Raw genomic sequence first — 12,841 nt, 5'->3', positions numbered from 1 at the left:
AGTGAATGAGTGTGAAGATAAAATTGTACACTCTATAACTCAATAATACAGTGCAAATGAAGAAGATGTGAAAGTAGAAAACCTACAAAGGAGTTGAAAATTAAAACTATGAGCTAAAGGATTCACATGAAGTTAGGGATTAGAAAGGATTAAGAAACAAGACATGTGTGTGTCAACTTTCAAAGACAGACATCAAATGCTATCCCTGGATTTTCTGGTTTAAAACCTTGCTATTAACTGAGGAGGTCACAGCAAAGAAATGGTAAGAAAGAAAGAGAGAACCAAGAATGAAGTAGTGAAGTGACGAATTATGACTAGATGAGCAGCAATTGGGAGATCACACTAATGCTAGAGGAAAGTCAAGTCAGTATGAATTTTGTTCTGTGCTTGATTTCTGTTCTGCTTGTACTTTTCAAAAGAACCCTAGTCTCTCCCAGACATTTACCTGTATTTTTGGTGTCTCCCAAAATGACTTAGTAGATTTTTCATTAATCAAAATTCTGGTTTAGGGACTGGGTCTATAGATCTGTGGTAGAGTGCTTCCTTACATGTGTAAGGTACTTGGTTTCATCCTCAGCACCACAAAAAAATAAAGATATTGTATCTAACAACCAAAAAATATATATTACCAAAAAACACAACATTTGGTTTATTGTGCAAGAGATTATTATTGGGATTGTTATAGTTAAAGCTTCATCCCAGTGTTTCATAAACTGACTTCCAGACCACTCACGTATAATCAAATCAAGCCTTTATTGAAGCACACTAGTGGCGGCTGACCAGAACATAAAGCTGTTCCCCTGATCAGCCCCAAACAATTGCAAGGGCACTCCTTATAAGCCTGAAAACCATAAAAGGGATGTTCGGGGGGGTTAGCCAATGCAAGCAAGCCAGGTTACAGAAGTCAGACAGTGCAGTCAAGCAGAGGGAAGCCTAACAAATCACAGTTAGCCCTGTCACCCCAGTTACAGAAACAGAGCCCTGTAACCCTAGTTACAGAAACAATACCCCATTAGGTAGTTTTTAAATGTGTTCTTAAATGTTTCTATAGCAAAAGGAAAAGAACATCTTGCCCCAGTCATGACCCTTCTATTTGGCATGCTTTTTACAAGATAAAGTCATAAAACAAAATGGAGTCACATTTGCTCCTACTATCACATTCCCCACTGGTTTTAGTAGGTTTGATGTCAATCTTGCACATCATTAGGCCTCAGGTTTTTTCCATCTTTCTGTGTCTAAGGGACTATATTGGGCTTGCAAGACCATAAGTCTGACCTCACCTACATTCTTTGTATATGGTTTAGGAGGGTTTTTAAAAGGCAGAGTCTTACAGTAATACCAATCAGGAGAAGGACTAGGGGCCCAACCATGGCTGAAATGATGGTAGTCAAACAAGGGGACCATGAGAATAGGTTTTTAGAATCAATTGCCTAAAGTTTCTAGTGCTTCATCTCTTTCCTTTTTTCTGTTTCTCACAACCACCAAACTGTCCTTTATTATCCCAGAATGGTTTGCATAGAAACAAGTTTCTCCTGAAGCTATACAAAGTTCTCCTTGTTTCAGAAAGAGACCATCTAGTCATCATCTGTTTTGTAAGACTATTTCTGTCAGAGAGTCTAGTGAAACCTTTAGTTTGGAGATTGACCTTTCTAGTTTTCCTAAATCTATATCTATTTGATGACTGAGGGACTTCCCAAACCAGCCAGGAGGCGAACTAAAATGGGGGCAGCCAGTCTATGTTGATAAATCAGTGGGCCCTGGCCTTTTAATAAGTCCAGATGTTTTTTTTTCCTTTTACTCCATCAAAATAGTATGTTACATAGTTCAGAGTTATTGGCATTTGGAGATTTAGGCAAGGAGTTCAAAGTGGGACCCGGGAAGCACAATTTTTGGTGAATGGGGAGTTGTTCCACTTATAAGTTGGGTTGAGGAAGCAAGTGTTTCTTTCTGGGACACCACCCAGTGTGATCTTGGGAGTAGTTTTCCAGGTACATCTTTCTGAGATCGACATATTGGCGAACATCTATATTGACTGTAATTTTTTTCTCTAATATTAGGGACCTCCAACTGCCGTAAGGGAAAAGGGCAATGACCGTTTTTGCTACTTCAAGCTGAAAGGTTGCAATGTGCAGTGGGGCAAGCATTTTGGAGTCCCTCTTTAGAAACTGAATGGGTCAAGGAGTCCATGGTAAAAATCTGGTTCAGGAAGAACAGGGTTTAAATTCACCTGGGGTGGGCACTTCTATGAGAGAAACAAAAAGACATGAGTGCTGAAGTAAGATTAATATAAAATAGCAGTTGTAGCATCTGGAACCTGTTCATGAATATCATGAAAATGATAGAAATTAATAATTGTTTACCAGGAGGCAGAATACCGGAGAAATTGTCCCCATAACAAGGCCTAACAAAGCCTATTAAGGCACTTTTTTTAGAGAACATAAATCTTTAACATTATCAGAATTATCAGAAATGTAGACACAACATTTAGTTAAATTAGTTAATGTCATCTGATTTTTGTAAAAATACTTTTTTGGCATGACCTCTGTGTTCAGTAAACATCCTTTTGTTACTTAGGGCTAGATAATTATATTAATAAACACTGATTACCTCTATCTGTGTAGGAGGTTAGGAAGATCTATAGGCCTTAAACTGAATAAAAACTTCTGGAAATGTTTATTGGTAGTTATCAGGCATTTTTGCCTAAGAATTTTTCTTCTGTTGTCTCCAGTTTTACTCATTTTGAGGGGTGTTAACATGAGTCTACATTTTAAGTTACATTAAAATAACTGTTGTTTCTATTTAAATGCCCAGGAATGGCCGTGCTTTGGTTTTAACTGTTTTTGCTAGGTGTTTAAGACCAAGCTGTTCAAACTGACTTTGTTTCTATCTATTGGTAAAAGTCAGTTGAGTTTCCCTGGAGGACATTCTTGGGGACCTTGTGAGTAGCATTTTAGCTCTGTTAGTGAAATCTGCATTAGGATGGGTCAAGGTCTTGCTGACCATATGACTTCCCTTGGAAGCATCAGGCATGTCTCCCTTTTTCAATGACCCTCCTCTTTTGCAGCATGTACACTCATTGGCTTTTGGTTCTCCAGGGGTCTCATTAATCTCTCTTATCAGGAGATTATGTGGTCCAGAGTTGCAAAGCTTTTCCCCCAATTCTGGGTTCAGGCTGACTCAGAGGGCTAGAGCCAAATATTGTTTTTTTTTTTTTTTTTTTTTTTTGCCCCTTTATTTTAACCTTAATATTTAAATTTGGCCTTAAACATCCAGCAAGTCACTTTTATCAGTTTTAAAGTAAGAATATTGGGCTTTAACTTTAATGTTTATAACTTTTACAGTTAATTTTTACATACCACAATATCCTTATTTTATTTATTAATTTACATAATGCTGAAGATCTGCCTGAAGGCAGAAGATGACACCTTAGCATCCACTGTATGATCCAATCACTGTATGCCAAACAAGGCAGCTTGCAGACCCAGAGACCTATAAAAACTATCTCTTGCCAGGTCCTCCTCTTTTGCTCTCTTCTTTTTTTCTCACTTTCCCTGTCTCTCATTTTTCTTCTCACTTTTTTTCTCTCTTTTTCCTTCTCTCTCTCTCTCTCTCTCTGTCTCTCTCTCTCTCTCTCTTTCTCTCTCTCTCTCTCTCTTTCTCTCCCTCTCATGTTTTAATCAGACACTGTCAAAGTAAAGGTCTCTTGGTTGCTCTGAGTGTAGTGGTCAAGTTTTTTTTTTAGTTATAATGAAAATACAAAGTGAAATTACCAATAGTAAAAACATATTTAACTTGTATATAATTTTGAACCTTGGCTGAATTATACATTATATTTTCTATTTGATATCACAGTAATCTTTCCAATAAAGTTGATTTTTTAATATAACTTTAAATTAACTGAAATCTGGCCTACTTGAAGTTATTTTAACATGCTGTAAGGTGGGAGGCAGAGCCTTATCTCAGGTAAGGTGGGGCTCTTTACAAATCTTAGGTAAAGTGTTTTAGTTTTAAAGCTGATCTCTGTCTGTCTTTTTAGATATCATTTTATAAAGTTTACATATATTGTTTCCTGACTCTGTATGAATGTTAGTATTACAATATGACATACATCTAAGACATTAATTAAGGAAAGGCTGAGAGCCCGTAACATTTTTTTGAAGCGTTAAGTGGCAAAATGTTTTACAATATTAATCATTAAATAGATTAGGCTCTCATCACTTTTAAAAACATCTTTAAATTTTTATATCTTAGTGTAAAATGTGTAACATAAGATTTGGTTACAAAACATCAAATAATATAAATAAATCCCCAATAAATTTTATTATCTTTATAAGTTTAAATTACTATTACAGACAATTTTAGTTTGGAGAATACCAGCTTGATAAAATGATCCTTTAAACCTTTCACCTTAAAGACTTGTAAATCTGAAAGATATGAACACATTTAATTTGTAAAGAAGAGTAATGTACCACAGTTTTATTAATGTTTTTATATTAACAAAGGTTAGCTTTTAAGGGAAAATCTAGACTTTGTAATTTAGGGCAGTACTTTAAACTAACAGTTGCTGTTTAGCCACAGATGTATAAACCTTAATTTCTCCAAGATTACTTTTTTTAGAGGATAAAACTTAACTGACACAATGTAAGTAATATTTTTAGAAGTTTTTGACATCTTAACATATGAATATATCAGTACATTATTATTTGTCCTTAGGGAACAACCTTAAATAGTTTTAACTATTTGTGTTACATATATAATCAACTTAGTTACATATAAACCTTTTAATATTTTTTCTTTTACTTATAGATGTTAAAAACAGTATCACTTGAAATTCTTCTTTCTGGAGAAAATACATTGACATTCGATAGATATGTCCAAGAGTTTCTTTTCAGATAGAATCCAAGAGTTTCTTTTCAGAAAACAAATAATTGCCTCTGTTTTTCATGGCACACCTATACCAAAATAAGTCATTAATATTCTCCTCTTTAGGATTCAATCAGGAAAAGGAACATTCTCTCTATGGATAATTAACTTTAGGCTGCCTGAGAGCTCAGAATCTCATGGGCCACATCTTACATGATCAAGTTTGTTTCCAGGCTTAGTCATGAGCATGTTTTTGTCCTGTTTTCCCATCTGGGTATCACTATACTGAGACCCACAGCACACTGGCAGATATTAACCTTGTCCTCACACTGGGCTCCACAGAGGGTCTAAGGAGGGAGCCTAAGAGACTCACAGGTAACCAGGAGTGACCATTGTTTGCATCATAAATGAGTGTCTTATGTACTTAGAAAGGCCTCTTCAGGAAACAGAAAAGCAACCACTAGTGACTGCCTCTGGAGAGTTACCATCCCTCCTGTGGACAGGGTGAAAACTCCATTAGTCAGCACAGCCTAGAACAGGACAATGAAATGAAAACAACCTGTTAAGAATGAGGATAACAGGAGGATCATTCAAAAGGCAGTTCTCTGAAATATATATGAATATGGGAAGAGTGGGATCAAAGAAGGAAGGAGGAGGGCAGGCATCCAGTTCATGGTGGGGACATTTTAAAGATCCCAATGGTCCACAGCAAGACTCTACTGCTCTATATCTCCCCCATAGTCTTCTGAGTGAGGGCCTGAGGTTGAGTGGTGAATTAGGCACATATGAGCCCTTTTCCAATATGAAAGCATCCTCCTGCTCAGAGAGAAGTTCCACTATCAGAGGGGCTGCGGTGTTGTGATCTGAGTTTGCCCCATGGAAGGAAGCACCTGCTATAACCTCCATTTCAAGCCAGTGAACTTGGCTCAAGAAAATTATTTGTTGGCCATCTGAGACTTTTTCATGCCTTGACAACTTCTGAGAAGATCCATAGTACCCACCAATAATTTGATAATTATACTTAAATGCTCTAGTTGTGTTAAATATCTTTTTAATACTAGAAGTTTAGATGCACAGTTTATCCTTGAGTCTCCCTGGAGTTTTATTTTTCATTTTGTTCTATTTTTCAGTTATATAAAACTCATTGAGTTGGCTTAAATGACTTATTTTTATTTAATTGAAATTTACTTCCATTTTACTCATTCCAAGAATATCTGAAATTGTCCATGAAAAGGTTCTGCAAGGCACATTAAGCCTGACATCTCCCTTACCCTCTATCTTTGTCATTGAAGTTGGCCAAATGTGTCACAGTGTTACTTAAGACTAGAGGAGATGCTATAAACATTGAGCATGCTGTTAGTGCAATATAACAATTTTTCAAAATATGTATTCTTTTAGTTTTAATTGGACACAATACCTTTGTTTTATTTATTTATTTTTATGTAGTGCTGAGAATCAAGCCCAGGGCTTTGTACATGGTAGGTGAGCACTCTATCACTGAGCCAAAACCCCAGCCCCTGTAATATTATGTTTTAAAGTCCTTTGGATATAAACTGAACAGTAGGATAGCTGGGTCAAATGTTTATTCCACTCCAAGTTTTCTGAGAAATCTCCATATTACTTTCCATAGTGGTGGCACCAAGTTGCATTCTCTCCAGCAATGTATATGTGTACTTTTTTTTCTCTACATTCTCAACAATACTTGGTATTGCTTGGATTTTTGGTAATTTCCATTAGGACTACAATGAGAAAAAGTCTTAAAAAATTGTTCATTGCATTTATCTAATTGTTAGAGATGTTGAACATTTTTTTATATTTATTGATCAATTAATTCTTCTGTGAAGTTTCTCTTCAGTTTCTTAGCCCACATATTGATTTGGTTATTTGTTTTTTTGGTGTTAAATTTTTTGCATTCTTTATATATCCTGTATATTCATGTTGGTGTGTAGGTTTTAAAGATTTTCTCCCAAATGTGTAGGCTCTCTCTTCACATTATTGATTGTTTCCTTTGCTGGAAAAAGCTTTTTAGTTTGTATTAATCCCATTTGTTGATCATTTTTTTAATGGGGGTTAGGGTTAGGGTTAGGGTTAGGCTTGATATAAAAAGTGTTTGTGATAATCTCTTCTGAGGTCTGTAAAATAAATATGCGGAGTCAATTCTTGCAAAAGCCAACCTCCAAACAAGAGCACATTTGGTTCAGATGCACAGTACAAAGGCTTGAGCCTGGTTCTTTCTGGGACTCTTCACCTGCTTGTCACTGTAATGATGGTTTATATACCACTGAATACATCGGTGTTCAGGATCATGCTTGGACAGATTCACTGTTATGGTTGGTTTATGTATAGGCTAGAAGCCAGAGAATTTTACAGGGTTCTCAGAAATAAGTTTCTCTTTGTGTCTTTCATGAGGCCCAAGCAGTGCATCCACATGGAAAGTAAACATTTCTCCAAGAATTATGGAAACAGAACTTTCCTTAATCTTCATAGCCTGGAGAGTGGACCTTAAAACCAAGAGACTGATTGGTAAATAAAAAAATATAGGAGCCTAAATGTCCCATGTTGCAATCTCCACTTCTATTTCCATGATTCTGCAGTGAGCCAGAAATGTGAGCAAGAGAGGAGCCCAGATCATAGTACAGACAGACTAGGTGTATGATTTTCAAGAATGATCACACCAGAAAGACAGCCCCAGAATTCTCATTAAAACTTTTTACACAGTTCCAGCCACACTGGCCTCTGTGGGGACCCAGGCACACAGCATGCCTGGTCCACCCCTTTCCTGGTGGGGCAGACTCTCACCAGAGCCTAGCCTCTGGTTCATGACTGCCTTCTGAATAGAGGGCTACAGCTGGAGCTGAGATCTAGCCCAGACTGCCCAAAGCAGCCCAAGCAGGTTCCAGGCTCTCAGCTAGCCTGGTTCACCCTTCCCTCAGTGTGGCAGACACCACAAGAGCTAGCCTTTGGCATAGGACCAAGCCTTCGGACAATTATGTGAGGTTAAGCCCAGAGGCTCAGATCCAACCATACTGGCCTCTGTTGGGTCCAGGCACCTAGAAGGCCTGGTACAGCCCTTTCCTGGTGCTGCAGACACTCACCAGTGCCTAGCCTCTGGTGTAGGACCACCCCTTCTAACCAGTGGACTACATAATCTGGGAGCCAGACAGCCCACACCATCCCACAAGGGATCCAGGCTCTCAGAAAGCCTCATTCACCCCTCCCCTGACAGAGCAGACATGGCCAGAGGCCAGCCTTTGGCACAGGATCACCCCTTCTGACCAGCAGACTACCACAGGAGGTCAAGCCCAGTGCCCAGATCCACCCACTTCAACTTAAGTGGTACCCAGATACAGGATATAGTAGCATTCATTGAGGGACACCAATAGGGTCTGGAAGCCCAACATCAAGGTGAGGTACAAACAATCTGCACAGGTACTGCAAGAATATAGGAACTAAACTGTAATATCTCAGATCCCCACTGCAAGAAAGGAACACACATAGAAAGCATGGGAAAACAAGGGAGGAAAGTGCCCCAAACAAACCAAGACACTATAACAACAGAACCCATGTACAGCGAATTTGACAAAATTTCAGAGAAAGAGTTCAGAAGAGTCATAATTTAAATAATCTGTGAATTTAAAAATGATCTAAATGAGCTAATACAAGCAAAGATTGATCACTCCAACAATGAGATAAGAGAGCAAATACAGGTAGTAAAATATTACTTCAAGAGAAAGAGACTCTGAAAAAAAATACAGTCAGATCCTTGAAATAAAGAATACAATAAATCAAATAAAAAACTCAATAGAAAGCATAACCAATAGACTAAATCACTTGGAAGAAAGAATGTCAGATAATGAGGACAAAGTATACAATCTGGAAAATAAATTTGATCACACAGTGAAGATAGTTAGAAACCAAAAACAGAACATACAAGAATTATGGACAGCATCAAAAGACCAAATAAAACAGATATTGGGATAGAGGAAGGCACAGAGTTTCAAACCAAAGGAACACATACTCTCTTCAATGAGATAATATCAGAAAATTTCTCAAGCATCAAAAGCAAATACAGAATAAGGATAAAATCTTAAAATCCACAAGATAGAGGAATCAGATCACATATAGGGGAAGACCAATTTGAATCTCAGCAGATTTTTCAACCCAGACCATAAAAACCAGGAGATTGTGGAACAATATTTATTTACCATGCTCTGAAATGAAATTTATGCCAACTAAGAATCTTATATCCAGCAAAACTAAGCTTTATATTTGATGAAGAAATAAAAACTTTCCATGATAAACAAAAGTTAATAAAATTTACAACTAGAAAGCCTGCACAGAACATCCTCAGTAAAATATTCCAAGAAAAAGAAATGAAAAACATTATGAAAATCAGCATAGAAAGGGATTACACTAAAGAAAAACCTAATCAGAGGAGAAACAAAGTCACATTAGATACCAAAAATAAACAAAAATATTTGAGAATACAAATCATGTCTCAATAATAACTCTGAATGTTAATGGACTTAAGTCACCAATCAAAAGACATAGACTACCAGATTAGATTAATAAAAAAAAACAAACAATGCTGTCTCCAAGAGACTCATCTCATTGAAAAAGACATTCATACTGAAGGTGAAGAGTTGAGAAAAATCATACCACTCACAGACTTGTGAAAGCAATCAGGGGTTTCCATCTTCATAGAAAATAAAGTAGACTTCAAACTAAAGTCAATCAAAAAGAATAAAGATGAACACTATATACTCAAGGGAACCATACACCAGTAAGACTTAACAATTATAAATATATATTCTCCAAACAATGGAGCAGCTATGTTCATATAAAAAAAAAAAACTCTTCTCAAGTTCAAGAGTCAATTAGACCACAACATAATAATTTTGTTTGACTTTAACACACCTCTTTCATCACAAGATAAATCTTTTAAGCAAAAGCTGAACAAAGAAATTATAAAACTTAATAATACAATCAATAACTTAGACTTAACTGACATATATAGAATATTCTATCCTTCAGTCAGAGAATATACTTTCTTCTCAGCAGCACATAGATTCTTCTGTAAAATAGACCATATACTATGCCACAAAGAAACTATTAGCAAATATAAAACAGTAGAGATATTACCCTGCATTTTTCATATCATAATGGAATGAAATTAGAAATCAATGATAGAATAAGAAAGACAATCCACACCTGAAGACTCAATAATATGCTACTGAATGAACAATGGGTCACAGAAGACATCAAGAAGGAGATTAATTTTTTTTAGCAGTGAATGAGAATGCAGATACAAAATATCAAAATCTCTAGGACACTTTCAAAGCAGTTCTAAGAGGAAAGTTCATTGCATGTAGTTCACTCCTTAAAACAAGAAAATGTCAACAAATATGACTTAACACTACATCTCAAGTCCCTAGAAAAAGAAGAACAAATCAACACCAAAAGCAGCAAAAGACAAGAAATAATTAAAATCAGACCTGAAGTCAATGAAATTAAAACCAAACAATTGAAAAAATTGACAGAACAAAAAGTTGATTCTTTCTTTGAAAAAATAATTAAAACCAATGAACCTTAGCTAATGAAGAGAAGAAGAGAGAAAACTCAAATCACTAATAAACTCGATGAAGAAGGAAGTATCACAACAGACACTATGGATATACAGAAGATAATTAAAAATTATTTTGAAAACTTGTACTCCAAAGAAAATTGAATATATCAAAGGAATTGCCAAATTTCTAGTCATATAATTTGCCCAAATTGAGTCAAGATCATATACACAAGTTAAACAGATAAATTAAATTTCAAGCAAAAAAAAGCAGACACTACCAAAAGTCTATGAATTAAAAAAGCCAAGGACCAGACAGATACACAGCCGAGTTCTACAAGACCTTTAAAGAATAACTAATACCAATGCACTCCAATTTATTTCAGAAAATAGAAAAAGAGGCAGAACTTCCAAACTCATTCTGTGAGGCCAATATCACTCTTATTCCAAAACCTGACAAAGTCACATCAAAAAACGAAAATTTCAGACCAATATCTCTAAAGAACATAGACACAAAAATTCACAATAAAATTCAGGTAAATGAAAAACAAAAACATATCTTGGAAAAAATAAATCAAATTGATAAATCCTTTGGCATGCTAATGAAGAAAATGAGAGAAAACACAAATAACTAAAATTTGTGATGAAACGCTATTTTGATGAACACCATTGAAATACACATGATAATCAGAAAACTACCCTTAACATCTATGCTAAAATAAAACAAAAAATCATAAACACATGCACAAATTTCTAGATACATATGACTTAACAAAATTGAACAAGAGGACATAGAAAATTTAAAGAAATCAATTTTAAGCAATGAACTTGAAGACACCATCCAAAGCCTACCAACAAAGAAAAGACCAGAACTAAATGGATTCTCAGGCAAGATTTCCAGACCTCAAAGAATAACATCAACCTCCTCAAATTATTTCATGAAATACAAAGGAAAGAACCTTTCAAACAATTTTTTTAAAGATAGAATCTCTCTGATAACCAAACCAGAAAAAGTATATCATATATACACAATTTCAGACCACTATCCCTGATGAACATAGAAGCACAAATTCTTCATTATAAACCTGTCAAATACATACAAAAAAGCATATTTAAAAGATAGTACACAATGAGACGTTGTTTATCCCAGGGATGTAAGTTTAGTTCAACCTCTGGAAATCACTAATTAACTTTTCAGCTCAATAGACTTAAAGACAAGAATAACATGATTATCTCAATAATTGCAGAAAAGGCATTGGAAAAAAATCAGCATCCATTCATGTTCAAAAGCAGTACAAAGACTAGGGATAGTAAGACCATATCTCAACATTGTAAAAGCAATATATTCTAAACCCAAGACTAACATCATTCTAAATGAAGAAAAACTGAAAGTGTTGCCTCTAAAACCTGAAATAAGCCAGGTATGCCCTCTTTCACCAACTTTATTCAACATAGTCCTTGAAACCCTAGCCAGAGCAATTAGAAGAAAAAATTATAGGGATATGACAAAGAAAAAAAGACTCAACCTGTCCCTATTTGCTGATGGCATGATTGTATTTTAGAAGACCCAAAAAACTCCACAATATATATTTTGGAACTCAAAAAATTAACAAAGTAGCAGGATATAAAGTAAACATGCATAAATCAATTACATTTCCACACCCTAATGATGATTTAGCTGAAAGAGAAATTGGGAAAATTATCCCATTTACAATATCCTAAAAAAATAAAATGAAATGTTTACAAATAAATTTCGCAAAAGAGGTGAAAGATGTCTACAAAGCAAATTACAGGACACTAAAGAATAAAAATTGAAGATCTTAAAATATGAAAAAACCTCCCATGGTCTTGGATGGGCAGAATTAATATTGTCAAAATGGCCATACTATCAAAACAGCTTTAAAAATTTTAAGGCATTTCCTATCAAAATTGCAATTATGTTCTTCTTTTCTATGAAGAAAAGAATGTAGAAAAAGCAGTCATTGTATTCACTTGAAGAAATAAGGGACCTAGAATAGCCAGGGCAATTCTTAGTGAGAAAACTGAAGCATGAGGCATCACAATACCAGACTGCAAATTATTCTAGAAAGCCACAGTAACAAAAATGGCATGGTATTGACACCAAATCAGACATGAACACTGATGGTACAGAATAGAACATGCAGAGATAAACTCACATAAGTATGGTTATCTCATAGTATCCAAAGGCACTCTAAACATACATTGAACAAAAGAAAGCATCTTCAACAAATGATGCTGGGAAAACTGAAAATCTATATGCATCAAAATGAAACTAAACCCCTGTATTTCACCCTGCACAAAATTCAACTCAAAGTGAATCATGGACCTTGACATTAGAACAGAGATCCTGTGCCTACTAGAAAACAATTAGGCCCAACTCTTCATCATGTCAGG

The sequence above is a fragment of the Urocitellus parryii genome, chromosome 3 (genome assembly GCF_045843805.1).
Source record: "Urocitellus parryii isolate mUroPar1 chromosome 3, mUroPar1.hap1, whole genome shotgun sequence".
NCBI lineage: Eukaryota > Metazoa > Chordata > Mammalia > Rodentia > Sciuridae > Urocitellus > Urocitellus parryii.
The sequence above is the reverse complement of the archived record's forward strand: the minus strand, read 5'-3'. Positions refer to the sequence as shown.